Genomic DNA, 27,798 nt, shown 5'->3' with positions numbered 1-27,798 from the left:
ATAAAAGGTTATTTTACAGGATGAACATGTTTTAATCCCATGTCTTATCTAGCCTATGTATTGGTTTTAAATTAAAATCTTTATAAAATAAACCTATGCCAAAAATAACTCTAAAATAACAAAATATGTGACTCACTTGACTCAAATCATGTAATTCTACTGTTTCTACTAATCTACATGTGAATCAATTCAACTTCTAGTCATCTTCATCTTCATATTCATCCTCACTATTATCCTGAGTGTGAAGAGAAAAATGCATTGCTTTCACTAGACTTTTATACTGCAGAAGTCGCCAAGTTGCTGCCATCGGCGTTTTCCGAAGTAGCCTGTCTAATGAGGATGTCCTCTGTCTGTGCAGTCAATGCAATTCTTAATGTGTTTTGTCATCAATTATTTAGCTAATATTTGTTGAATAAAGAAGACGACTCTCCACTCTCTACTCGGCAGGACACAACCTCTCAGCAGAGAGCACACACACATTCATATAGAGCACGCGGGGGCGGGACTGATACGATCATACAGGCATGTTTGTCCATCATCATGCTTGCATTGTTTTGAAGCAGAGGTTCGTGGTCGTAAATATACATGCATAGTAAATCGCAACTTGCTAATTAAAACAATTATATTAGAATCAAAAATGAATATAATAGTGTAGCTGGCTGGACTTAAAGGAGTAGTCGGCTGTTTGGCCGGCAGCTGGCACTTATGGAAAGCTCTGCCACAGGCTGTTGGTCCGGACTGGTTTTCCATGCCAATAGTAGTTTGTTCTATTGGTATTGAATGGGTTTCCAGAATTTATTGCTGCACCTCTTGTAGATCACTAACTGGACATTTTTCACTGTCAAGTTGGGCATTTTAGTGCCATTAAATGGGACATTTTTGGGACAGTTTTAACCCAAACCATGGTCTTCCCTAACCCTAACCAAGTGGTTTTAAATCTAACCATTTTAACCCAAACCATGGCAAGGATTGGTGTATCACCTGCAAGCAAAAATGTTCCTCCATTTTGAAACAATTTGAATTTGATCACATGATCTTGCGCAATCAATACCTATGCGTAATAATTCCGTACCGACAATAAGCGGACCATTGACGTGGAACAATCTGTAGCCACTTCCTTAAATTAAAGACTTTTATTTTCAATAAAGTACTCCAAATTTGCATCACACTACTAATCACGGATGTCAAAGTCACAGATGCAAAAATACACAACTCTATTGTAAATTCACATCTATAATATCTATGATATAAACCTCTGTAATAAAGTTTACTGAAGACTTCATCTGAAGTGGCTCTCTATGCATTTATTCTACAACAGACCTCCATTACATTGAATGCATAAACTGTCTGTGGTTTTTTACCTTGAACATTCAAAGCTGTTATTCACACTGAATCTTCAATTTCTATCTGCGATACAATGAAGCATACGTATGAGTCCAGCTATCTGGGTATGGTTGACACTAGGACACCTTTGTTTCCATATGAGATCCATGCTGACAAGCCACAACCGGTTGCAACCAGAGCTTAAATGATTACTTGATTAATTAATTATTTAAAATTGATCAATAAAAATTTTGATGGTAAATCAACCATATTTACTAAACAAAAATGCATAATCTTTGATCAATCTTCTCAAATGTCAGATGTTTAGGCCTGTTTTCTGTTTTTATAATCACTGTAAATTGAATATCTTTGCAGTTGGGACTATTGATCAGTCACTTTTGGCTCTGAAACTTGTGAGAGGCATTTTCACTGTTTTCAGTTAATCTAAAAATGAACTGACAAATTAATCAATAATGAAAACAATTGTTGGTTGCATCCCTAAAGTAGTTCCTACTGTCTAAAGCAATTGTATTGAAGGGTCCAAAATTTCAGAACTCTTCCACAGCGACATATTGTAACAAATAATGACCGATGAGCATGAAGAAAACCAGTTTAGTGAGTTAAATATCAAGAAAAATATATATAGATATATATAGATTTTTTTTCCATACCACATTTACTGTGCAGGGAAAATAATAGCCTTTTCTAGCATCCATTGGGTGAGAAGCAGAATATACTCTGAAGTTGCCAGTCAGTTACAACACTAACAACTAGCAGCAGCAGCCACAGCAGCAGCTTCAGTTCTCTGTTAGTGTCCACACAGGGTGAGTCGTGACACAGTACGACTGTCATCAGCTGTGTTTTGGCTGCACTCTCAGCTCAATACACACAATCGCTGTATTATGTGCATAAGATGGAAAAAAAATAGATTTGAAGGGGGCAATCTGGTAGCCTAATGGTTAATGTGCATAACACATGACACTGTGCAGATATTTCATTTTACTTTCTTACTTTTTGGGGAGAAAACACAACATCTGTAATCCTGTTAGAAGCACATGTTGCCATTGTTTTAAGATATAATTTCTGTTATTACAGCGCCAACATGTTTTAGAACACTTAAAATGATTCAATCAATACTCTTATGGGTACTTGAACAGGAATTAAATTCTAATAGTATTAGTGCTGATCTGACTTCAAAATAAAGGCATCCTTCAGTGTTATACTCTAACCCACTTTGAGCGCTGAGATTGTGAGAGATGAATAACATGTTTGTGTTGCTCTTTTGGGAGTGACAAGAGAAAGGCGGAACTTGAAAAGAGACTGGGAGTGCTAATGAGCCTTATTTTAAGAACACAACGCAGCCATGAATATTTAACAGCTTGTCTCCTTGATGAACCACCAAAATAAAAAAGTATGATGAATTCAACATTGAGTGAAAAATGGTCTCTGTAAAGCTTCTGCTGCCACGATGCTTCTGTATAATATTTTTACAACTGTTATGGGTGCTTTAAAGCAAAGACCTTTACATTTTTTGTAATAACGCAAGAGTGATTTGAATTTAGCCTATTTTGAATATAACAAATAAAGCGGGAAACACACATACTCTTACATCTAGTTTTAACGAAAACATATTTTACTAGAGTTTTCACTAGAAAGTCAATAAACACACAAAGGCATGCCTTCTTCAACCACTATGTGCTTTATACAACTCAACCTTCAGCTCAGTTATCAACTTTATGTCTCCATCATTGTAATTGGCACTTCATTATTCATGAACAATGATGGATACTCAAATAAACTTTCTCCGCACGTCTAAATAGGACAAGTTTCAAGGTAGTCGGAAAGAGATTTTGCAAGTCCCATGGACTCACTTTGTTGCTAGGCAACAGCAAGGGCACCGGTCTTTTTTTTTTCCAGGAAAACAACTTCACTGTCCAAAATAAATAGAGATAGAAGGAACACACCATGAACCTCTTGAGCGGGGTTAAGTCACTGAGAATAACACTCTGCAAACATCAACTAGCGAGGCTGCAAAGGCCAAGAAAGTGGTTTTCGTTTGGTAATTAGACTCCTTACTCAGGCACGCAAACAAACATGCAGCATGTCTGCAATTTTTAAAAGGTTTCCAAAGAATAGGCTATTTTCATCCTTAACTTTCGCCTTCTTATTGCTTTGCATAATATGATACCTGAAGAAGGTAAAATTGGTTTGTTTAAATTGTCATTTGTGTGAAGAGAAATATAAATATATATAAATTTCTGGTTGTTCATATTTTTAGGCTCGGTGGACCCTAAAAAGATGGAAAATGTATGTAAATGCTTTATGCAGGCTTTGTCCTTCATCTTATAAAGAAAATGTGAGCAAACACCCTCAGAACAGATCAAAAGGCTACTAGGCTACTAACAACAGTAACTAGGACTCCTTATCAAAGAAGGCTGGCTTTATCTCATTAAAGCAGGCGAGAAAGGGGGTGGGGGCTCCAGTTCCAAGGGGAAATGAAACAGTTTTGCCCGTATTTGCTTTGTTATTTAGCAAGAACAGCTCAAATTAATTACTCTCATCTTCCTCACTCTATTCATTATTCTAGCTGTAAACACATTAGTCAAATGAAATGTCTCCGAGCACACCTGGCTTTCTTATCTATTGTGCTGAAGACAACAGTGGTTCAGCTCTGCAACGTGCTGCAAGCAGAGTATTAAAGAAACCCAGTGCCATTTATGGGATATGGTACCTGCCGCCTCTTCTACCGATAGCTGCCTCCCAGGAAGCCTTAATGTATGAGATTTGTCAGTGTCAATTTCCCAGCTAATCTCTCTGGTCCACCTCGCTGCTGCCTCCGCCGCCCATTCATTCTGCTGCTCTGTCTCTACCTGCTCACGCTATCCCGTGTAGGATACAAAGGCAACGGGAAGCCAAAAGGATAGGAAATACATCTGCGGTAGCCGATGCTGCAGTGAGACCGTGCATGTGCAACCAGCAGAGTTGATACACATGCAAGGAAATCATCCACTCCTTTTTATTCCGCCAGTCAACAACGGCACAAGGTTTGAAATTTCAGGCGCTGCAAACAAAACTTCTTTGACGAGTCAGGAAATAGCAATTAATCAGTAGCACGTGAAAAATACTAAGCTGATAAGAAATATTGTCTTTTACTGAAACACAAACTACTAATTTATACACGTAGTAGAGGAATTCCTAATGTGTAGCCTACACTTCAACCACACTTTTTAAAAAGAAGAGACATTGCTTTATAGATATTTTCCTCAAAATTTTATGTCAGAAGTTCCTTCATGTTGGAAGATACATTTATTTGAGTTCAGGAAATGTCTCTGCTAATAGAAAGTGAAATGAAAATTGTGTAGAGAATATAAATGATTATGCATTTCCTCTCAAACAATAAATGGTGGAGTTTGTGCTTATGTAATGGTATTTTTTTAAAACTGATTTTCACCTGGACTTTTATTTTTTTAATCCTGCTGTGTTCATGGGTGGGAGGCCAGTGAGGGATCATGTCACCACTTGCTTACAAGTAATTTTCATTATATGAAACAAGCTGGTAGATGGGATGATGATATAACTACATACTGTATTTGGGGGTGGATGTTATATTAGTAGAGTTGAGAGGGAACAGAAGTTTCATATTTATGTTTTAAAAAGTATTTCTCTTTCAAAATTCTTTTTTTTTAAATTAGTTAAACACTATTTCGAATATTTAAGACTTAAAAAATACAGAGATAACATTGTATTCCTAGTTAAAAAGGATTCATCACCACATTATATTAACATATAATAGGAAATTATGTGTAACAAATGCGTGAATAGAAGACATACAAGAGTGACACACCAACAAGGTAATGAGCTTTTTTTTCTAAACCTCGGCTCACTCAAAACACTCAGAGTTTTGAGTAAGCTGTTGTTAACCAGACTAAGCCACAAAATGGCATCCAACACTCTGAGACTCAAACACAAAGGAAGGATAAACTGCTAATCAGTGGAGAAAGAAAAGCTTTTTGTTAAAATTTATCACCCTGGCTTCTGAATAGCTAACGTGTTATTTTAACAGTGTCAAAAACCAGCATTGCTCAAGAACAGAGGAAGTATTTATTTCTGCACCAGACTAGAATTTGGCAGGCACGGAGGTGTAATTTACCTTAAGTTCTGCAGAGAGCAAAATGCAAATTTAGGCTACATTAAGATGTCTTAAGTCTATGTTCTCTGCTCAGAACCGTTGGACGCTGGCACATTGGAAAAGCCTCCTGGCCAATAACATTACAACATCCATTAATTAAAATAATTCCTTTACTTACATTAGCTTCAAAATCCAGAGGATGACATTCAAACTTTACCAGTGAGGAATGAAAAGCTGGGACAGAGCTGCGTTATTTTCACTGACTGAAACTTCCTTCATTTAAGTTTCTTGTTAATCACACATTTTGTTGTGAACGTTGTTTCCTGCTGTGTTCTGTCCTTTCAGAAGAGGTCAAAAACATTTCACTTTTTGGAACTCTCATATTCAAATATGCTAATAAAGCTCATAATTTCTTCAAGGGATTACATTCTGTTGACGCATTTTCTACACAAAATAAACTCTCTCACAGCCGGCACTTCAACGCCACATTCATGACAGCGTTTCCTGTAAATATTAAATAGAGTTATGGTTTGCAAAAAGCAACGTTACCTGAAATAATTGCAACATATGCACTGTTTAGTCCAGACATGTTAAATCAGATATTGGCACGTCTCGTTGCTGCGCAGGTGTTAATGTGTTGATAGAAAGTTGAATTTCATTTAGTTTTGACCTTTGAGGTTTGCTTTGGCTCTGTTTTAAACAATAATTTATCCCCATCCCATATAACTGTGTGTCTTGTGTTATTAGCAGTGTTTCTGGAGTTCCTGTAATTCATCTGGAACACTGGACCGGAACGATGGGTGAAGCTAATGAATTACAACCCTACAAAGTAACGAAAAGGTTATTTGTCATTTTTGCATTGATGACAATCAAAATAACCTTTTAAAAGATAAACAAATGTGAGATATATTTCTGTTTTAAGGGAGGTAGCAGCCTTAAAAGTAAATGAACTACTGGTCTTTAGGTCTGCAATTGAAAATCTGGTTGAAACCAGCGAGGGAGAAACTTAAAGTTTCCTGTTTCTGTGCTAAGCTAAGCTAACCGGCTTCTGGTCGTAGCTTCATATTCAGCATACACACATGAGAGTGGTATCTATCTTCTCATCTAATTCTCGGTATGAAAGTGAGGAAGCATATTTCCCAAAAATCATGAACTATTCCTTTAAAGGTTGTGGTGTCATTGAGCACAGCAGCTCCAGTTTGGCTGCCAACGGGAAAAAGCTGCAGTTGTACTGGACCAGTGACAAGACAGTGCTGAGAAAGAGTGTGTGTGTGTGTGTGTGTGTGTGTGTGTGTGTGTGTGTGTGTTGATTTACTTTATTCTCACCTTGACATTAATAATTTATCTGGCTGCATTCCATTAAGATCTGCAGGAACATGGGCTTCATATGTCCAGGCTCACTGCAGTGTGTCAGCTGCAAAACAAAAAAGAAAACACTGAGTCACATAACATAACGAAAGGTACTTCAATCTAAAAAAGATGCATATGTTTCAGAATGACTTCAGTAAATTAAAATATCTGTGTTTTCACAAATACCATGTGTTTTCTGGTCAATCAGTAAGCAGGGTGATAATAACAACCACTGTGAGGGTCCTGTGTTGGCAACAATTCAAGATTGTTTATCTGCATTAAGTGGAATCACAATGAAAAGATCATACTGTGTTACATTTTCAAAATTTTGGTGTTCAAATTCCAATCAAATTGTAATTAAAACTAACAAAATGAGCTATTATAGTTTTTGTGAGAGCTTTTCACATGTACTGTGGGTTTTTGGAGCACAGTTCATTACATTGAGCTTCAGTTTGACTAGATGTTGCTTTCCATTTCAATCTGAAATGACTCAAATTCATTAATCACACAGCAGCTTAACGTGCAGGAATCCTAAAGGTTAAAGACTGTAGAACCAGATGCATATCCCAGTCAGCTTCATGTTTGAATGTCAGAAGTCATGCTTTACAATAAAATCCAGCACCGTGACTGAGCTTGATTGTGGAACACTGTACTGAAATGAGGCTTTGATGGCCACTTTTCTTATCTTCATATTCCTATATGGGTTATTAAAGCCCAGCGCTATGTATAATGTCTGACATGTCAATCTGATTCCTTCAGCTGAGAACAAATTGTCTTTAAAGTAACTTCACTTCATCAGCTACTCATGAAGAATGTACAGCGATGTCCCGTTTGAAATGCATGGCTATAATGTGTCCAAAAATACCAAAAAAAATCCTTTAAGAAAAGTGACTTCCAGCAGTCATGCTTTATGCTGCAATTTTTTAAATCTTACTCTGTATGGCACATTGATTTATTTCCCACTAAGCATAAGGCCATCAATTCGCTGCATATGACATTATGGCTCGTTTAAGGCTGTCTGGGGAGAAATTATCATGCTCGATGATGTCGATGAGTTAAAACCATAGAACAGATGCATGCCTGATGTTGAATTCAAAGCACAATGAAACATTTCACTTCATAGCGCAGAAGGCTCTCCAGAGACAAACTGCTAAATGTATAAAGAGCAACGTTCTACAGAAGTCTGAATATCTTTTATGATCCAGAGGAATCAATAAAATAGAGATTGTATTGTTCAAGCTGTGCTGATTATAATCATCGTGTGTGTGTGTGTCAGGAAAACATTAAAAAAAGAGAACTATGACAATTTATGAATCTGTGGTCCTCTGGAAAAAAGAAACTCCTTCTCTGTTTTGTGTTTGACACATTTTCATTTCTGCTGAAGGATTAAACTGAATTCTTTAGTTTCAGAAAGCTCTGCCATCCTCGGTCTTATACGCTCTTCAAACTCAGCTGAATAAACTCAAAAACATATAGCCGGCTTCTCTTCACTCAAGAAAAGTTTATATCATTTTGACGTTATGTTTCCACCAATATGAAAAATCGTCTGTGTAACAGTCTTTCAAAGCCGGAATAAAAGGTATAAAAGTCTTAGACTGGGACAAGCCAAATGTGCTTTTCAGAGCGTGCATATTAAAAAGATTTCCAAGTGCATACGCTATATCATTATGTTTTCCCACACTTATTCATCACTGCTGAGACGGTCATAAAATCACTGCAGCTTTGTGCTGTACATTATCATATAATAATGCCACTAAATTGTAGTGGGGATCATTTTAATAGGCAAAAAAACAGTTTCCAAGCTAAGTCCTGCAACCTCCAAACTAATGTAACAATAAGACTGGACTGCATTAATAAACCAGACCTAATAGCTAACCCTGGAGACGTGATTATGCTGTTTGTGTAACCCATTATTGTAACGCTGTTGCTGACAGTAAAAGCCATCATAGCGGCTAAACTTCAGCATAATGACTCCCTGTGACTGTAACCAACATGTAAACTAAATGTGTGAAAAGCCATAAACATCAGACAAAAACTCTGGATTCATTTCGGTTGCCTTCCGAACCATTTTCACACAGTGTATAAATTAACATTTAGCTCAGAAAAGGTCATTTTTTTTGTGTGTGCTGTTTCATTTCCATAATAAAAAAGCAAAATATCTGTAAATGTGTTTGTGAAACAATGGATTAAAACTTCTTTTAGGGAACTCGTCATTTATGTATTTTTTGGTTGATGTTTCTCTTCTCACAATACGTATGTATGCATATGACAATTCCATACATCGCTAACACATTGTAAGCCTGCCAGATATTAGCATAATAAAGAGAGAAACATTAACACAGCACGCTTCACACTCCTGCTTAATTCCTGTTCACCCTAAAATGGGAGAAAATATTATCAGTGTTGTCGTAAACACAAGTACAAATCCCTGCTGTTATGGCAGTCATACTGAGAGACTTCTGATGTTTCGCAGTCATTTCCATTCCACAGCCAGCATTTGCATTTGTTTGATTTCCAGCAGCAGTGTGCAATGCCTCTTTGTGCACCAATACAGACACAAATAAATTAAGATCCATCCTTCCTGGCAGAGATTATTTATCTCCCTACTCAAGCTGTCTGAACTTTTGAAAACAGCTTCAACTTATTCATTGCTATTCTCATACTCATCGCCCACTGCCTTGACAGTAAAGACTACAGTCTGCTCCACGCCTGTGCTTGTTTTTTTGTAAAATATCAGCCTTATACAATAGCTAATAAAGAATTTCTTTAGCCTACTTTGGTATGTAGATGCTGGATGAATCATTGTAATGTAATGCAAGCCTATAGCTATAACCCCACTGCTAATCCTTCTGCATAAAATCAATTTTTCACATTGGCTTCGGCTGCCCTTAGGAAGACAAATCACAAAACTAGTCAAACCAGCGATCAGAATCAAACAGACTGGAATCAGACGGAGTAGAGTGTAATGCCTCTTGTACAATCAGTAACAAGTCGCTGCCAAAATGAGAACATGCCATTTTATTCTCATCAGCCTCTTAAAAAGACAAACATTATATAATTAGGATGATTAAGATGAGCAGAGACTAAAGGCCAACAGTGTTAACATAGCTTGAGATAAAAGGATTAGGGGTGATTCACTTAGAGAAGCTAATGGTATTTTAAAATAGAAAACAGGAATTCATTAGTAAATGTGATTGACAGCTGAGTATAACAGCATGGTAAAGCAACAAGCAATTGGTAAATTAACTAAACAACAGGTCTACTTGTCCAGAAGAAAAGGCCGGAAAAGTCACTTATAGTGTCACACAGTCGGGGAAAAAAGTGCACCTTTAGGAAAAGAGAGAGCAGATCTGCAGCGAGCAGATGAGCACTGACCCAATCTGACCCACTTCTCCCTGATTTATGGTTTATGGTCCCTCAGCAGACACAGCTTTGTTCTGGGGGGTCATAAATCTCCCGCACCTCAGAGCCGATCAGCTGACCCTCCAATCCTGGCAGCTGCCCCCTTCGCACAGTCCCATCCTGCCGGCTGCAGACGAGCTCTCAACACAAAGCAGAAATCACCCAAGCCACAGCGCAGGCAGTTAATCACAGTGAGCAGCAGACAATAGTATGAAATAGAGCCAAGCAGGCCAGGCAGGCGATTCATCGCAATCGTTAAAGCACTCAAACGGGAGACTCGAGGTTTACCTGTTAGGTAACCTCTGCTCCGAGCATGGGGAGTGTTTTCCTAAAAAGTCAAATGAAGTTCTCACAGTTTGAAATAAGCCCGTAGGAGAGCAAGTAAGGAGGATTGAGCTGTATGGATGAGGAGAAACATGACACAGTGCCATAGTTTTCTGTTTATGCCTCCAGCCCTGTTGAAAGGGCTAAATGCTGCACTAATTGTGAGACATATTAATTGGTGTGATGAGCAGAAGACACGACTGGTGAGACTCTAGGAAGTTGGGATCATCAAACAGGCAAACACTGTACACCGCAGCCCGGCTCAGCAGGTTAACCGCTGCTGCACGGAAAGCACTGTGTGTCTGAAATGAGTTATTCTGTCTGGATCAGACATGGTGACATGTCCTCGCTGTCAGTGGCAAAAGAACACAAAAAGGGAAGGAAAGAAAGATAGGAGGGGATAAGCAGAACACAGAATGTAAGGGGACAAGGGGGGGATTTTAATTTGAAAGGCAGAAGAAAAACAGCGTGAGAGATAGAAGCAACCAGAGAGGAGTCACATATTCCTCCACTAAGATATCATCCTGGAAATAAACATGGATGGAGCGGCATGCGGAGAGTACAAATCAAACCGCATAAAAGTGGAGGAGGGAAGCGTCGCCTCTCGCAGCAGAACCGATGTAAAAAAAAAAACCAAAAAAACAAAAAAAAAACCAGTACACTCACCTGCCTAAAGCATGTAAACGCATCCCTGCGCTCAGTCCTTTTACTGTGTGTGTATCGTGAGGGAGCTCTGCCGATGATCTGCGCACGCCACCAGTCTAAATGATCTCCATGACTCATGCGGGAGCAGATAATTGGCTCTCAGAAAAGTGGGATAAACACTCATTGTAACGGCAGTGAGTAGCCAGGCGATGAAGGTTTTTTTTTTTTTTTTTTTTTTTTTTGGTCTTCCCACTCCCACACATAGATGTTCTCTCTCTCTCTCTCTCTCTCTCTCTCTCCTCTTCATTCTTTTCCGTTCACTCGTCGACTCCCTCAAGAGCCCCCCCCCCCCCCACAATCCCGCCGCACCTCCCCTTCTCCCCCCCAAAAGCACAACTCTCTTCGCCAAGGTGCCACGAACAGTTTCTGTGAATCCACTTTCTCATTGGTTCTTTCCACCCTGCTCACCTCCACTTTCCAGTTTTCCTGTCTTAAAGGAACAATGTATTCACAAACCCCCAGGGTCTTTTCCTGAATAGAGGAATTTTTGGCGCCCCCCAAAAAAAGGTTTTAGCCAGCGCCAAAGGAAAATCACCGGTGCCAAAATGATAAGAACTGAGAATAAAAATAACAATTAAAATCCTCTCCAAATGTGTTTAATAGCAATTTATCAAATAACTGTTGAACAAGCGGAACATAAACTTAAATACGTCTTTGACTTCCAGCTGTCAGCTCCCCTCTCATCCACAGCCGTTATATTTTACACATGCGGCTGGCGCTGGAGAAACACAGCCAGCTAAGCTACATTGTTATGACTAGGCCTGAATGCCCCACTGTGAAGCTAACGCTAATGGGAGACAGGACTTCCTATGATTTCTCATAAAATAAAATCTGTTCTGTTTCTGGTGAAAATCTTAAAAACACTGAGTTACAACTGCCCTCTCATGTCCTGCCTCCCGCACGTTCTACCCAGGCGCCACCCCTCACCTAAACCAAATGAAGTATTTCCAGTAGGTGAAAACACGTCTGACAGGGACCATTTCCTGTTGGATTGCTACATGTGTGAAAAGTCAACTCCTGAAAATGTCCGAGCCTGATTCTCTGGACATTGTCTGGATGTGAAAACGTCTCAGGACAACTCAAGGGAAAGGCCCAAATGCACTGAAAGCATCTGACGTGCACATTTTGAGGTACACCTATTGTTTCAAATGGCCAAACACGCACCAAACGTATCATACTCCGACCTTGTTTCCATTTTGGAGCTTCAAATGAGGACTAAGCGACCACAGCTGTTTTTTTGTGCAGTTAAAAAAAAGAGAGAGAGATAGAGCGTGCGAGCCGAGAGCACGAGCGAGCGAATGAGAGTGAATGAAAAAAAAAAAAAAAACATTATTTCTGGTTGTTTCATGGCAGTTACATTCTAAAGCACAATTAAATAACCATCAAAAGATGATTTACTGTGGAATCAGATGCTCTTAGTTTTATTTTCACTCCTCTGCTTTTCTCCTTTTCATTCATTCGTTACATCCAACTAATGCAGCAGTAAATACAAAGAACAAGGACAAATCTATGTTTTGGTTCTGTGTCGTTGGCATTTCAAACCTGATGCCTGCAGTGAGCTATAGGAGCATCAAATGAGGCACTTCAATGATCCCTTTCAGTGCGTTTGGGCAGCAAGTTTCCATTAAAATTCAGATAATTTTCTATGTATGTATACAGTTTTGTTAATCGGGGTTTCATTTACTCAAGTATAATAGACATTTTTGTTTATCAAATGGTCAGAAATAACAGGAAAACGTATAGATTTCTGTCAAATAAGGCAACACAGACTCATTGCCTTTACTGTACATGGAACGAACATGCTTTTGTCGTGTACAGTCACCCCCCCAAAGACCCATTCTGAGCCAGGAAAAACCATGACCCCCCAGACCCTGCCCCCCCCCCCCGCCCCCCTCCTGCAGCTCAAGTGTATCATGATGAGAGGTGTTGGGCGAAACTAATTACGGCTTAGGGTCGGAGCAGCGGGACAGTCTTTAGATTTCAATAATTCATGAGCTCAATTTAAGGGGTGAAGGCAGACGTGTACCTGAGGAAACGGAGCTTGCGGATGGAAAAGAATTAGATTTACTTGGAGACACTCTGCTACTGTTGTTGTGTGTATCTGGCAATAGGGGTGGCCGAAATAACAGGATATTAAGTAATTTCTGACATTTATTGATCTTTCTTGTCGACAGAGGAAATGCGGCGACATCAAAAGGTCTCTGTTACAGCTCGAGGTACGTGGCCTGTGACTGGCACAAATAGGGAAGACATATTTTTTACAAAAGAGAGGAGTAAGCTGCTTAAATAGAACAGACATCTGGCCAAAACTTGTACAACTTGTATATAAGATTAACTTTATTGCCCTACAGAATGGGGAAATTTGTCTTGGGCTCTTCACCCATGCTGCAGCCATAAAAAAGACAACATAAATAACAAACAAGGTTCCAAAACCACAATTCACAAACAGAAAATACACAAAGGTGCTAATAAATAACATACCAAGGTTCTAAAAGTACAAACAGAGAAAACAACACATCAATAAAAACAGAAAATCCCTTTTTTTTCCATTAAAATCTCTTACATAAAAGATCATCCAGTGCCCATCCTGGCCTTATCTGCCACTATTTAAAAGTTTTATTGACACTGGGGTAAATGATTTTTTTTATATCTATTTGGTCTGCTATGAGGGACTCTGAACATCCTACCAGAGGGCAGTAGCTGGTATTCAGCTTGTTGAACATGGGATGGGTCGATTACTATCCTATTGACTTGCCTTGAGTTAGCCTGTTTGTAAGTAGACAGCAGGAACAAAGAAGACTGCAGGGACGTAATACTTTAATAATAGTAATGCATGTGTTATGAGTTCTGAAATCTCTGTGTCATTGGATCTTAAAAACAACCTTTCAACCCTTAGATATGTTATTGTGTGCTATGGAGAGTAACAATCAAGAGCAAAAAGCAGCTTTTTCAGTTTTTACATTAATTATTTCCTACAATAATTCACATGTAACCAGCTTACATGGTCTGTGACAATGTGGGGATATAACCCTGACTGTTGAGAGCCAAAATACCAACAATGTCTACTGGCTTAGATTCTTTTTTTTTTTTTTTTAGTTTTAGAGACTCTGTTCTTTGATATCATCCAGTTTTCTACCTGGAGGCAGCAGAGCTGAGAATGAGTTGGACACAGATTATTTTACATCAGAGACTGACCTTGTACACTTACTGAGAAGTGACAGTTCTTCAAACTAACTTGGCTGTCAGTAGTTGATTCACTTCTGTACAGCAGGTACATGGTATCAGAGGTGGCATAATGGAGCATGAGTCAAAACCAGTGTCATTTTCTCCACATCAATCATTCTATCCGAAATGCAATAAACTGAGAAAACTTTATCACAAATAACACAGTAAAAAAAACAGAAGTGATATCACAAAGTCAAACTGCTGTTTAAGTGTGATCCTCTCATGGATCGATGCACATTATGGCATAGCTGCATGGATTTGCCAAATTTGGTTGTGAATTATGGGCAATTATTTGTCCAATGCATGAAGAATGTTTTCATTTTTTTGTAAATTTTTTTTTAATCTCATTCTAATGTTGTTTAAGCACATAAAAATGTTAACCCATCTATGTAAATTTTGAATAATGAGGTCATCCTTTCTGACCTAAATGAAAGGTTATATTTACGGTATAAGCAATAAAACACACTCATCTTCAAGTTCAAACTGATCTGATAACTGAGTACAGCCATCACAACAGCCAAGAAAATGTCTGTGTTTTGGTGTCAAACTTTGATCTTTCTGTCTATTCCTGTGGATGTCGTGACTCTAATAGCAACAGTGATTTAAACATTTTGTTTTCATGTTCATCTAAACTTTCTGAAAGCGGAAACTGTCACAGAATTAGGAAAAACATCTGAAAATAGTTCCCAACTTGAACCATTTTCAGATGTTTTTCTGTGACTGAGCTCCAGACATCCAGTGAATCAGCTCCTCCAGCAGTAATCTCCAGACCTGTTTACTGTCGGAGCACCTGTGCTGCCTGAAATTCTGGTGATAAATTAGCGACGACAATGAACAGCTTCAGTCGCAGGTGCATCAACTGTGCTATTTGAATTTTCTTCCCAAGGCGCCTTATACAAATGCTGACTTTTGAAGTTTGCACTTTTGTCAATCTGAGTTTTTCAGTGAAGCAGAATTTAACGGTTCACTGAGAAATGTTAACTCTGCGACTGTACAGGAACAAATATAAACACATACAGCCTCATATTCCACCGTTTATTGGTAATCCTGGTGACTCCAATAGAAGAAACAATTGGAAGCAATTATTCATGAAGGTTTCATTGTTTATTGGAGTCTGTTCAGAGTTTGATGTACTGTTATGTATGCTGCACTGCTGTTCTACATTTACCACCGGCAATTACTTGTCGGGGTTTATACAATTCATGCAATCAGATTAAAAGGATGAGCCAGACAACAATAAAAGAAAACCCTTCTGGTCAATCATAACCCTTATTTGTTTTTTAATAGACTGATCTGTTAAAGCTACATTTGGAAGACAAATTTCCATTGTGAACTTGTGAAACTATGACTTGTCTTTTTTTTTTTTTTTTTTACCAAACTAAAGCTTCAGGAAATAAAACTCCTTTGTAAAAAAATAAATAAATAAATCAAGCAAGCAGGCAGTCACAGTCGCCTTCAGGTCCACATCTGTAACGTCAACCTTGGCGCGCCTCCCCTTGTTGATCAAAGCGGCTCCGTGTCTTCATCAACAACTGGTGTGAATGTGAAAAAAAGGAATGGCAGTATGGCATGGTTATGCAACCTATTTCAACCAACCCTCCACCCCATTCTTCAAACAAACACAGCTTGCCTTTGGTCTTTATTTCACTGTCATTGATGCATATTTCATTAGGGAATTCACTGTCTTCCTTTGATTCTTTGGCACTTTCGTGCTGCTGTCTAGCAATCCATTAGTTCACATTATCATCTCTACAGTCCTAATTACAGACAACAAGAGGACTCTTACAACTCTAATATGAGGCTACGTTCACATCGCAAGTCTTAGCGCTCAATTTGGATTTATTGCTCAGATCCGATTTTTTTTTTTGTTTGGTTGTTCACATTATTTTTTAACTGTAGCCAATATCAGATTCCAGTGTGAACTGGTCACGGTCTTGAACTGAACCGCATGCGCAAAACAACAATAACAAAGATGTCACACGCAGCTTTGCTGTCGTACAGAAGTAAACATGGAGGCCACTGAATTCGTAAGCAGATGATAACGAGGATGAGGAGAGCCAGATGTTTAATTATGGCTTTTTGTGGAGCAATGGCTGCTACATCTGTATGGAGGTGTGTGTGAGTCAGAGCCAGGAGTGGTGGGACTGTGACCTGAATGGCTTCACAGAAACAGATTTCATCCAAAATTTAAGGATGTCCAGGGCTACTTTTAACTACATCTGTCAGCACCTCTCCACCAGACTCTCAAGGCAAGAGACTCAATTCAGGCGACCCATCTCCCTGCCAAAGTGTGAAGGAGTTGGGCTGTACTGGCTGGAGTGATGTTAAGTCGCAAGAATTCCAATATGACTGTTCAGACTGAGGTTTAATTGCAAAAAATCAGACTGTATCTGATTAAGGACCGATTCTATGTGATTTGTGCTGTTCACACTGTTTGAAAAAACAGATCTGAGTCACATATGAGCAAAAAAACCAAATCAGATTTGGGCCACTTTCACCGGCAGTCTGAACTTATTTCCTCCTCCGTACATATGTGCAGAATTTCAACAAATATGATGAAAGATACAGTAAAGACTTCTCTTTACCAGATTATTTTTCTGTTTGATTTATGTATTTTTTTAGTCAGCAAATGTTTAAAAAAGAGAAAAAATGTCACAATATCTCAGAGTCCACTGTGATGTTGTCACATTGGTTGTTTTGTCTGACATACAATCAAAACCCCAAAGATATTGTATTGATAATGTATATAAAACAGAGAAAAGCAGCACCTCACATTTGAGAGGCCAGTACCAATGAAATTTTGGATTTTTTTTTTTTGCTTAATGAAGGACTTAAATTATTAATTACAGACAAAATTATTCAACAGCAATGTTGATGTCAATTGACAAATAAATTACTGTAACTGACAGATAATATGACCACTGTAAACATGTCACATACAGGTTCCTTTTGGCCATTTTGTGAATGCTGTCATTCAACTTCTGACTAGTTTTTTGAGCTCTTGGTGGAATATAATTTTAAATGCACTGGATCAGTAATGATGCTAATACTGATCTTATTAAACAGATCTGACAACTGACACTCTAACTCTGGCAGAGTTTGTGCTGTACTAGATCTCAGAACTACACAGCAGTGCTAACTTATTGATTAATGTATTCCACACAAAAAGAAGAAACTTAAAGAACAGAAGTGTGTCTTTGTGGAACTGAACTTGGCAATAAAGTGTCTGAGTAAAGCCCTTCTTGGCTACTAATGGGCGGAAAGTCACATTATGCTAAATGAGCAGCAGAGGGAAAGACGCTGAGGGAAAATGGCCATAGAGACGGAAGATGAAGCGGGCAAAGCGCACTTCAGTGAGCGTAAGATCATTCCACTTCAAAACACAAGGAGACTTAATGCTGCTACATAGGCAACTTTTCCTGTTATGGACAGCAGTTTTGCTGTGCTGAGTGTTCTTATATGAACCCTTTCGTAACTTGATCCTGTTATATGACATTTCTCTCTTTCTCTCCCCTGAGTGTCAGGTTTGTGGTCCACTGTGGAAGAAAAGACTGCGATTTATCTGATATGTTGTTGGTCAGTATTGCTGTAGCATCATCCGTGATCTCACCTGTAATACTTTCACGAAAAACACATTTTTGAATGCAACACTGTCACTTGTAATAGAGTTTTTCTTACACTGTTATATAAAAGGTCTTAATGCTTCTTATGCCATTGATTTTTAAACACATTATAACCAGTTTTGGATGCTGTGCACTACTGAGTCTACACACTGATACAGCTGTGAATGTGGCTGCTTTTAAAGCAAAGAAGCTGAAGCATTGATGTTGCCGTTCCTGGACTGACAGTAACCAGTACTGCCAAAATACCCTGGAGCAAGTCCAGACTGGAACTAGCAAACGTTAGCTAACAGTCTGACACAACTCATCAGTTTTGGTTTATATTATAGCTTATATATATATATATAGCTCTATATAATAGTCTATATTATTGTTTCCATATTTGTCTTCTTTAACTCATGAGGAGATAAATAAGCTCTGCTACAAATTCAGCTCTATAGTTTCTTGGTTTTGGTAAAGAACACAATTGTACTTTGAAGAAGTGCACACTACACAGAAAACACAGAATTTAAGTGCATTTGTTGATCATACTGACAGTATACAATGGTTTTTCTAACTTTAAGATACTGTATGTTATAGGAGCACAAATATTTAGAAAGAAACAGTTACAGCTAGAAAATCTTATTTTTGTAGTTATTGTGATGTTTTCAGTAATGAAAATACAAGAGCCAAGGGAACATCAGGGTTGAGGAACCTTTTTTTTTGACTATTTTACTTCCAGTTGGGTTTGAACACCGGGGTTCAGCTAATTCATAAAATTCATTCATTAAATCCAACCCAAACATCAGAGTCACGCCACAGTAAATACAAAGAACAAAAGGACGAACCTGTGTTATTTTTTCCTCATGTGTTAATACAACATTTCAAACGACACCGTCATTTTTGAATCCGTCATGGGTCTAATTTGCATAATCTACCTGGTTCCTCAGATACAGTGGAAATTGCACAACAGGGACAGGTCTAGTTCCTGAGATTAGTTCCTCTGGTTCCAAAGCACCTGGAACATTTGGTCCGAGGGGGTTTAAGATTATTCAAGACTTAGACAGTACTGCAAGTGCTATAATATTTAGTTTGTTTGCTTCCCATTTGTCTACAGTGTGAGATTTTCTCTTTATTTGAATACATAATTTAAAACCACAAAGCTGATAATTCTACTAGAAAACTTCAGCCTAAGTGAGACAACATTGCATTTATGACTTTGAATGTATAACATAGTGTGCTGGCTTTATTTATTCATCTGTTTGAATAATGTAAAATAAATAAATCTTAGTGGCATTCATAAAATACCGCAGGTTCACTTCACACTGCCTACAGACTTAATAACTGATAGAAGTGAAGGTGACACAAGCAGCCAAGGTAAAAGCACTCAAAGTAAAATACTGCTATAATAAGCAGCCAGACCCATAATGACAAACTTCTTGACTTCACTGGCGGTATGTTGAGTAGTTGTATTTGACTTTTGTCCAGCTACAATGTGAATGTGTTGAATGAATCATTATACAAATCTCCACAACACACAAGTTTCACACATAACGTGCGCATGTAGCGGAAGAACATTTTAATTCTGTTCTTTGAGCTTTTGGTACAAAGAATCCCCTTCTCAAAGGAAGTAAAAATGAGGAGCTAAATCAAACACTAGGGGTAAAAGGGAATTGTTAAAGCACAGATGAATCACAAGACAAAGTGCAGTGGATTGAAATTCCCTCAACAGTTATAGTTTCATCTATTATCACACTGGAGCTTTATTTTATTTTAATGGCCAAACTGGCTTTAAAGTTAAGATTCATAAAGTACAGTGTTTCTTTGTGAACACACATTATATCACACTATTTTATATCATCTTAAGACTGTGTAAAATTACCACTTACAAATATAAATCCCTCCTAAAACTTAAAGCATGGAGCTAAACTTACATCTCCCAGAAATTCATTGTCCTGCTCTAAGCCTCTTACATTTATAGATTTATAATTATTGTATATTATAAATGTGACATTTAATACTAAAGCAAATCCACATGATATCTGAGTTTTGGTCAATACCAAAATTACACTATTTTGATACCTTAGTTTGAGAAATATAAATGCATTTTTCTACAAAACCCTGAATTTTATAAATTATAATTTTATAAACCCTTGTTGGTAACACTCTACTCTAACTCTACTCCCCCTATTTAGCATTTTAAGTAGAATACAAGCATTGACTAAATGGTTTTTTAACCCACTATAATGTAGCTATAAGCAGATACAAGTGTTTATTAATGTACAGCATTTGTCACCAATTTTAACTTCTCCTATAAAGACATATTTCAGAAACCATATGATCAAAGAATAAGTACACAAGAGTATAATGTGACCAGACATTTGATGCCAGCTTTCAGTAGTCGACCGTTTTCTACACTGTGTGCTCCCGGGCTGATTTCCATCTGGAATAATAATACTCAGCCCTTACAGTTTGAAAGAATTTAATTACAGTGCCAACTGGACACTATAAATCATAACAAGGAGAACATCAAATAATGCATATGGCGAACACATTTTATGCATTTAGCCAAAGCACTGACACCAGGGCCACATGCAGCGAGAGGATCGTCAGTATCAATGCAATAAAATTGAACCAATAGTTACTTATCAATAACAAAATGTGGATCATTTTCTGTTCCATCACAATGTGCTGCCTTTCAGTCACCGTCAGTAATTTTAGTAATTGGTTCATTTAAATACAATAACTTTATAGTATTAAATTATTAAAACATTAAGATTTTAACTAAAACTCAATTCCATTTAATAACTTCATCACCACTTATGGCATTTTAATTAAGCCATTTATTCCCTAATTTTATTTTACATTCACCTCACCATTAATAACCCAAGATGTAAGGTCTGGAAAGCTAGGAAATTTTATGCATAATAAACAACAAGAAAACCTTTCTGTAAGATTGTAAGATTCTTGCTGTCCATTAGCACAAAATGAATATCTGCAGAGGCTGACTGGAGCTGCTGGCTGCTATTAGAGGTAGACTACAGTTATATGTTATATACAGTAATGCACCTGAATGGTTAATAGTTAAATGAAAATGGAAAATTGGAAGAAAATTGACCTACGTGAGAATCTGCAAATTGCAAAGAAATGATTTCCCTACAGATAGATTGCTACAGAAGTGACTTGACAAATGTGTTTCAGCTCACATTTTACATTCAGGATTACTTCAGCAAAAAAAAAAAAAGTTTAATTCAGGTTATAAAAGTTACTCCTCACAAACTTCAACAACAGATGCTGGCATTCAAGGTGAACTCAATTAAAAGACGCTTGGTGTCTCACTACAACTGAGTCTGTCTTCCTTCACTTCCCTGAAGTAGAAGAAAACCTTATGTTGAGCATATGGGGCTGAATATTATACCCAACGCCTCAGACCCCTTCTCTCCCCTCTCTTAATAAACATGATATTCAAGCGTTGCATCACGATGCTCACTGAACCAGCTAAGCACTTGACGGCAACATCAATGCATCTCCGAGTCTATGAATATACAGTCTGGATTCATGCCTGGAGTGTTTCAACTCCTTCCTCTTCTAATCCTGGCATCAATGCTAAGCATGCTGTAAGTACGGTCCATTCTTCCACTTACTCAGCTGAGCAGGAAGTCAGTCAGTAACTCAGTCATTCAGTCAGCGCTGGCATTAAGATCTCTCTTCGCTGCGGCTAAACATAGACCGGGGCTCCGTTCCACTATTACTCAAGCAGCCTTCATTCTCCCGACGCTTACGCCTCACATCCCCTGTGTCACAGCAAAGCTCAGTGGCTTCCCAACAGATTCCAGCTGCCCCAGACATTCATGACCTGCACCACCTCAGATAATCAACATGGTAAGACCCTGGGTGGAAGAGTCCGGTCAAGAGGCAGGCCAACAATTATTTGTGGCATTTGTCTAACCTTTCACGGAAGAATCAAGTGAGTGGCTGCCCAGACTACCCGAGTGGATGCCGTTGCAGTCTCTACGTAGCTAAAAGTTCAATGCGTCTTACACTGCAAGAAATGTCAATTTTTAACAAGTAATTCAATTAGTTTCAAAGTTTCCATATCAACAAAGATTCTGATAATATTAAGAAACAGTTTCAGCATTTTCAACTGCAGTTCCAATCCAATCATCACTTCTTTCAACAGAAACCTGTAAACTGTCTCTGGAAAACTCTTTAATCAAGCTGATATAAATTAAGCATGAAGTTGAATGAAGAAGCAAAGGCTGGAAGATAAATAAGATTTTAAAACAAATTATCATTATTATTGTCCTCCTAGAATGGACATTTTTATCTTGTGAATGTGAACTATCTGTGTTAGCTGTGACAAGGCAACAGAAAATAAGCCTGCATGTATTCCATTCAAAAAGTGTGAAGGATTAGAGCTCTTAAGGTTTACGTTCTGCCTGAGCACACAGGGTCAATGGAAGTCTCTCCATCCTTTGAGAAAAAATGACTTTATATAATTTACTTGTACAGTGTGAATGAATGTAAAAGAGTGACTCCTTTTCACTTTTTTAGCAGGGAAAGACTAAGTATGCAGGCCATTTGTCAGTGCAAGCCTGGCTTCTTCACATTCACATTCATAGCTGGGATCTGCACTGTATGACCACAGCTACATAGAAAAGCATAACCTTTCATGTCCAGCCAGTAGAAATATGGCTATTGGATATAATGCTGTGATTCTGCTCAATGTGTAAATATCTAATGAAATGGATAAATGAGCAAATTTTCCCATTCACCACAGCTGACAAAGAGGGATCAAGTAGTGCAACTTCATTGCGAGTTCCTAAGAACACAGTCGGCTGTGTTTACTGTTGGGAAGCCAGTGTGGGAATCATGTCTATACTGTGGCTCAAAGAGACTCTATTAAAGGCCCATCTAGGGACGGGCGCTGCAAACTAGTTTTGGCTGTAAATGCTGTGGTAAGTGGCATTAGTTCATGCTATATACGTACTTGTCCTTATGCAAATAAACATTACATAAATAAAATATTAGTTCAGATTTATGCAAGGTTGCAAAAACTATAACTGTTGAATTATTTAATTGAAATGAACAACAATATTTCTTCTCATGCATTGACAGAGTACAAAGTACACAAAAAGGTTTTAGCTGTCTGCATTACCTGTCTACATTTGTGACAGTCTCAACTATGATGTGGATATTTGCACTTTATGCGCAACTGCTGCATTTTATTGCACTGCTGTGACTCAAGGTAACTAGCTGGCTCTGGCTATCTTGTCTTGTTACAAGAGGTGACACCACAAGAGTTGACGAAACAGCAGATTCTACCTTGTTCAGTCTGTCCCTGTCCGCTGGGAGGCTAACGATAGATAGCTGGCACATATCGGGCTGGTGAGCAGATGAATTAGTACGTGATCTTTCGGTATATGGCAGGAACACAAACAAAAAAAGACAATTAAAATTATGAATCTTCCCCAAGCTAGAAACAATGAAAAATTTTATTATTATTTGGCAATATTGCCCAGCCCTAACCCAGACACAGGAGTGCCTCAATTGTTTCTTAAAATTTTAGTAGTGTTTTCTCATCAGGGATAAAACTGAACAAGTATTGATGAATAGCTTGTGAAATAGCTGACCACTATGGTCTATTTCATGTAGCCTTCTGTTTATATACTTTTATATTTCTTATACAATGTACACATATACTGTCTATGTTTTTTTCCTGGTTTCCAAATAATACTGCACTTGAATGGACTGCTACAAAGAACCATGTACCAACTCTGATTCCAACTGTGTAGAACAATTTGCGTAATATCAGGAATTGTCTACTTCATAAATCCCTTTAAGACAAACATTTAAGATCAGGGGCAGCAAGGAGATGCACTCCCTACAGGAAGAAAGTATAGGTGTCTTACTTAGGGCTGTGACAGTATGGATTTTTTCTGTCTTTTTTTATTGGACTTTACAGTCCAAAAATAACTTTACTAGATAAAAAGGTCTGGATAAAAAAGGTTTGACTGCTAGAACCTCCGCTAATGCTAAGCAGTGTGCAGAGATGATCGTCGTGTTCGTACAACAGCCTTTGTTAATACAAACACACAAGCCACCGCCTCAGGTCTTACTGGACAATGAAGCAATCCTGTCTGACCGCAGAGCCCGGCTAGCTGGATAGCAGAGTCGGAGATACTCTTGTGCAGCCATGTCTCGGTGAGGGCGCAGCAGTTTGTCACTTCTCTCTGGAAGGTTAGAAGCAGTCTTAAGTAGTCTAGTTTTCTGTCGATGGAGGGGACGTTGGCAAGGAAGACTGACGGGAGAGCTGGTCGACTGGGGTTAGCCTTTAGCACTTCCGCTTCCTCCGGCACTGCTTTTGGCATTTCGGTCTTTTTCAAGGGAGAACGGATCAAGCCAAGACAGCACGGATTCTTCAACGTATCTCCATCCAGTTGTGTTTGTGCATTTAAAAAAAAAAATTGCAGCAATGACGGTAATGACCTCAAACCCCGCGGTAGAAAACACATGACCGCTGTATTGCAGTAATGCGGTTATCATCACAGCCCTAGTCTTACTAACTATTTTCTGTTATGGCTAATGTGGAGTGACAGTTTGTCTAATGTAAGGTCTCCCGGCCATTATACGAAAAAACATTACTTAACTGAAAAGTAACATAAGAACAACGCTGATTTTTCCACGATAGGATAGTTTTACTGACTCATGTACGTCTTTCCAACCTGTCAGTGAAAATGAATTCATCCCAATTAACAGTGGTTTCACAGAGTGCTCTGGTAACAAGCTGAGGCTCATAGTGGGAGACTCGCCCCGTGGTGACCCCTAATGAGCCAGCAGCCTCCTGCCAGAGGAAGCCCAAGCCGCTGCGCTTGTAATGAGCTGCTGTTTTGCTACAGGCCTTTCAGATGAGCCATGGAGCTGTCATTCGCACTGCAGGACATGAGCAGCTCCGGCAGATGATGCAATTTTTCGGCGACTTTAAGGACAATGCATGCCTGTGGTGATGCGTTCCTGTTACAGTTTCCATTCAGTGAATTCATGTGAAGTGAAATCCTTAATTTATTCTTTTCATATTTATTTCATGTTGTGGGTATCTCAGTTTGGATAGAAACAGCTGTTTACATTTTAGCTGAAAAAGCTTTAAAACACTGCAGTGTGCCTCAGTTTTTTGTGTAGTTACTGTTGTTAGTCACTCTTTTCTAACAGCACTCATGAGATTCAGAGTACTGTGGTTAGCCAGTGACTGAGGATAGGCCCTATAGAGGTATGTTATGTTGTTATTTGTGCGGGATACATGCTGTTTCAGTTTCTCATAAAGTTGCAACTAATGAATATGTTAGGTTAACCTTTTGAATGTTTTTTCAATTGAACATTTACTCATTTAGACTAAAAAAATGTCACAAAAAGACACTCAAAATGTCTAATAGCCAAAGGTGATGTCTGCAAATTGTAAATCCAAAACCCAAAGACATTGAATGAAGAGTTGGAACTGTTTTTTTTTTTGTTGTTGTTGTTGTTTTTTTTTAATTTAAGATGCTGATTCATTTTCTGTCAGTTGATTAATTAACTATAAGTTTAAGCGCTAGTTTACCAAATGTGAATTTTTATGCCCTGTGAGGTCATAATAAATTAATACTGCAAAAACTTAGTTATATAAGATATAATAATCAGTATAAAATCATATCTCATGTAATATTTTGGCTTATTTCGATACAGATGTAGGTTTCATGAGATAAACAATGCTTCATGCTGTTTGATTTGTTTCTTCAGTCGAGCTATAATGTGCATAAAGACACACTTAAACACTTTTTCTCTCTGATTTTGCGAAGTTGCTGGGTTGGACAGAAATTGATGCATGCTCTCTGAGTATGACTTATTGCATTTTTTATTTTATCAGACACGCAGCCCCGCATGGTGTGCAGTCAGGGAGGCTGTAATGTGCAGAAAGTTATAACTTGGACTCAATTTTCTGTGTCACACCATGCAGAGCTTGATAAGAAGCAGAATAAGCGTGCTGGTACAGTTATCAGTCTAACCACGTGGCCTTACCTGTGAGTCCTTCATCAACCGTCACCTCAACTCAATGTAAACCAACACACATCACACAAATCACATCGGCACTCACCTCCACATCAGCACACACCGCGGGGGTCCAAAAACAGGTGTCAGCGGGGGGGATTTGGAGAAATTGGACTGTTCTTGTCTCCTGTCGCTCAGATTTGGCTCGGACACCGGCTACGAGGCGCTTCGCGATCCCGACGACAAAGCGCAGGCAGGCGGGCAGACACCGCTGGAAATTTCTGCAGCGGCTGATGCACCTCCGCGCGATTTGTTTTCCAATCTGTGGCGTTTCGCTTTGTTCTTTTCTCTCAGCTTTCAAATAGGACAAACTTTGAGAATTTCACGGGGCGTTTCTAGCTGTCAAAATTGCTGCCACATCCCTAAGGTACCATGACTCTTGATGTTGCGCTCCGGTTTGCTCTCTCCTCAGCTCCTCCCGGCTGCAGGCGGACAGGAGGGCGGTGCAACTAGATTCGTGCGCTCCAGCGGTGCATGCGTGGCACGGACGGCCAGATCCCTGGATTCACCTGTCATCACAAGACAAAGTGCATCCTATTTAAAATACAACCTACAATGAGACTGGCTCAACAACCCTTACCCTCAAATCCAGGGTCGCTGATTAGATGTTTTGAGGTTTCCATTTTTGCACTAATAAAAGTCCACTTTTTTTTCTCCAAGCTCGCCCTCTAGGAGGAGATTAAAAGAAGAAAAGCAATTAGTTCAGAAACCCTGTGGATGTTTTAGGATGGTGGGTTTGGAGGAAGTCAGTGAAAAATTCAATAAAGTTTGATCACGGCTGCCAAAACTTTTATGTCAAAAAATCAATCCAGACCTATAGAGGTCTGGTACCTAATAGAGGTCTGGGGGACTTAATAGAGGTTTCATCCCATGGAGGCTTTCAAAGGCTTTTGTTGCCTTTCTCCACTGTCAAATGTGAGATAACAAGGAGAGTGAAATTGAACCATCCTTAATTTTAACAGGGACCTCTGAGACACCTCTCCAAGACCGTGGAGCCCAGATTAGGAAGCCCCCATCCTCAACCATTTCTTTGGTTCTTATTTCTCCTGGAAAAAAAAGATTGTGATCTCAACGTGACCACCAGACCACCAGTGAATAAAATATTAATGAAAGACATACAATACAATAATGTGACACAAAAGCAGTGGTGGAAGGTGACAAAGTATATGCATAATTATTGTATTATTGAACAGTTTTGACTCAGTATTTCTATCTTATGCTACTTTCATCTCAAATCCAAATGCTGTACATTTTACACCACTACACTTTTTTAAAACCTCCGTAGTTATTTTTCAAATTAATATTTTACAAAACTTACTCTAAATCTTATAATTGTTATAGATTACATTTCCCAACTGTATAGACTAAATTAACTCCACCTTGACCAGCTATAACATTAAATTGCTGCTCACACATTTATGCATTATTAATAATAATCCAATATTATATTGAATATCTTCCAATATGCATGTTGAAAAACGCCTGTCTACAACTGTAGAATTAAGCCTCCATAAATTCTACTTTGACATGGTGAGCATAAAAACTGAGAGACGTTAATCAGTGAAGAAATATGCACTACGAAAAATGTCAGTGACTGTTTCTAATCACACGTATCTGTGGTGTTCCTATTAATTCAAGCTGATTGGAAAATATCAGTGA

At 38.5% G+C, this 27,798-nt stretch overlaps 1 protein-coding gene across 1 annotated transcript in view; it reads right to left on the bottom strand.

Moving 5' to 3' along the window:
* Positions 1–26,574, bottom strand: part of mgat4c (mgat4 family member C) — a 107,344-nt gene extending 80,770 nt beyond the window's left edge. The window contains exons 1-2 of the mRNA XM_042410945.1: positions 26,186–26,574; positions 6,779–6,866 (exon numbers count right to left, since the gene is read on the bottom strand). The gene's annotated coding sequence lies outside the window, so the exon portion shown is untranslated. The remainder of the gene's footprint in view (positions 1–6,778; positions 6,867–26,185) is intronic.
* Positions 26,575–27,798: the final 1,224 nt, after the last annotated feature.

The sequence above is a fragment of the Thunnus maccoyii genome, chromosome 5 (assembly GCF_910596095.1).
Source record: "Thunnus maccoyii chromosome 5, fThuMac1.1, whole genome shotgun sequence".
NCBI classification, from domain to species: Eukaryota; Metazoa; Chordata; class Actinopteri; order Scombriformes; family Scombridae; genus Thunnus; species Thunnus maccoyii.
Note: the sequence above shows the minus strand (reverse complement) of the source record. Positions and strands in the feature narration are given on the sequence as shown.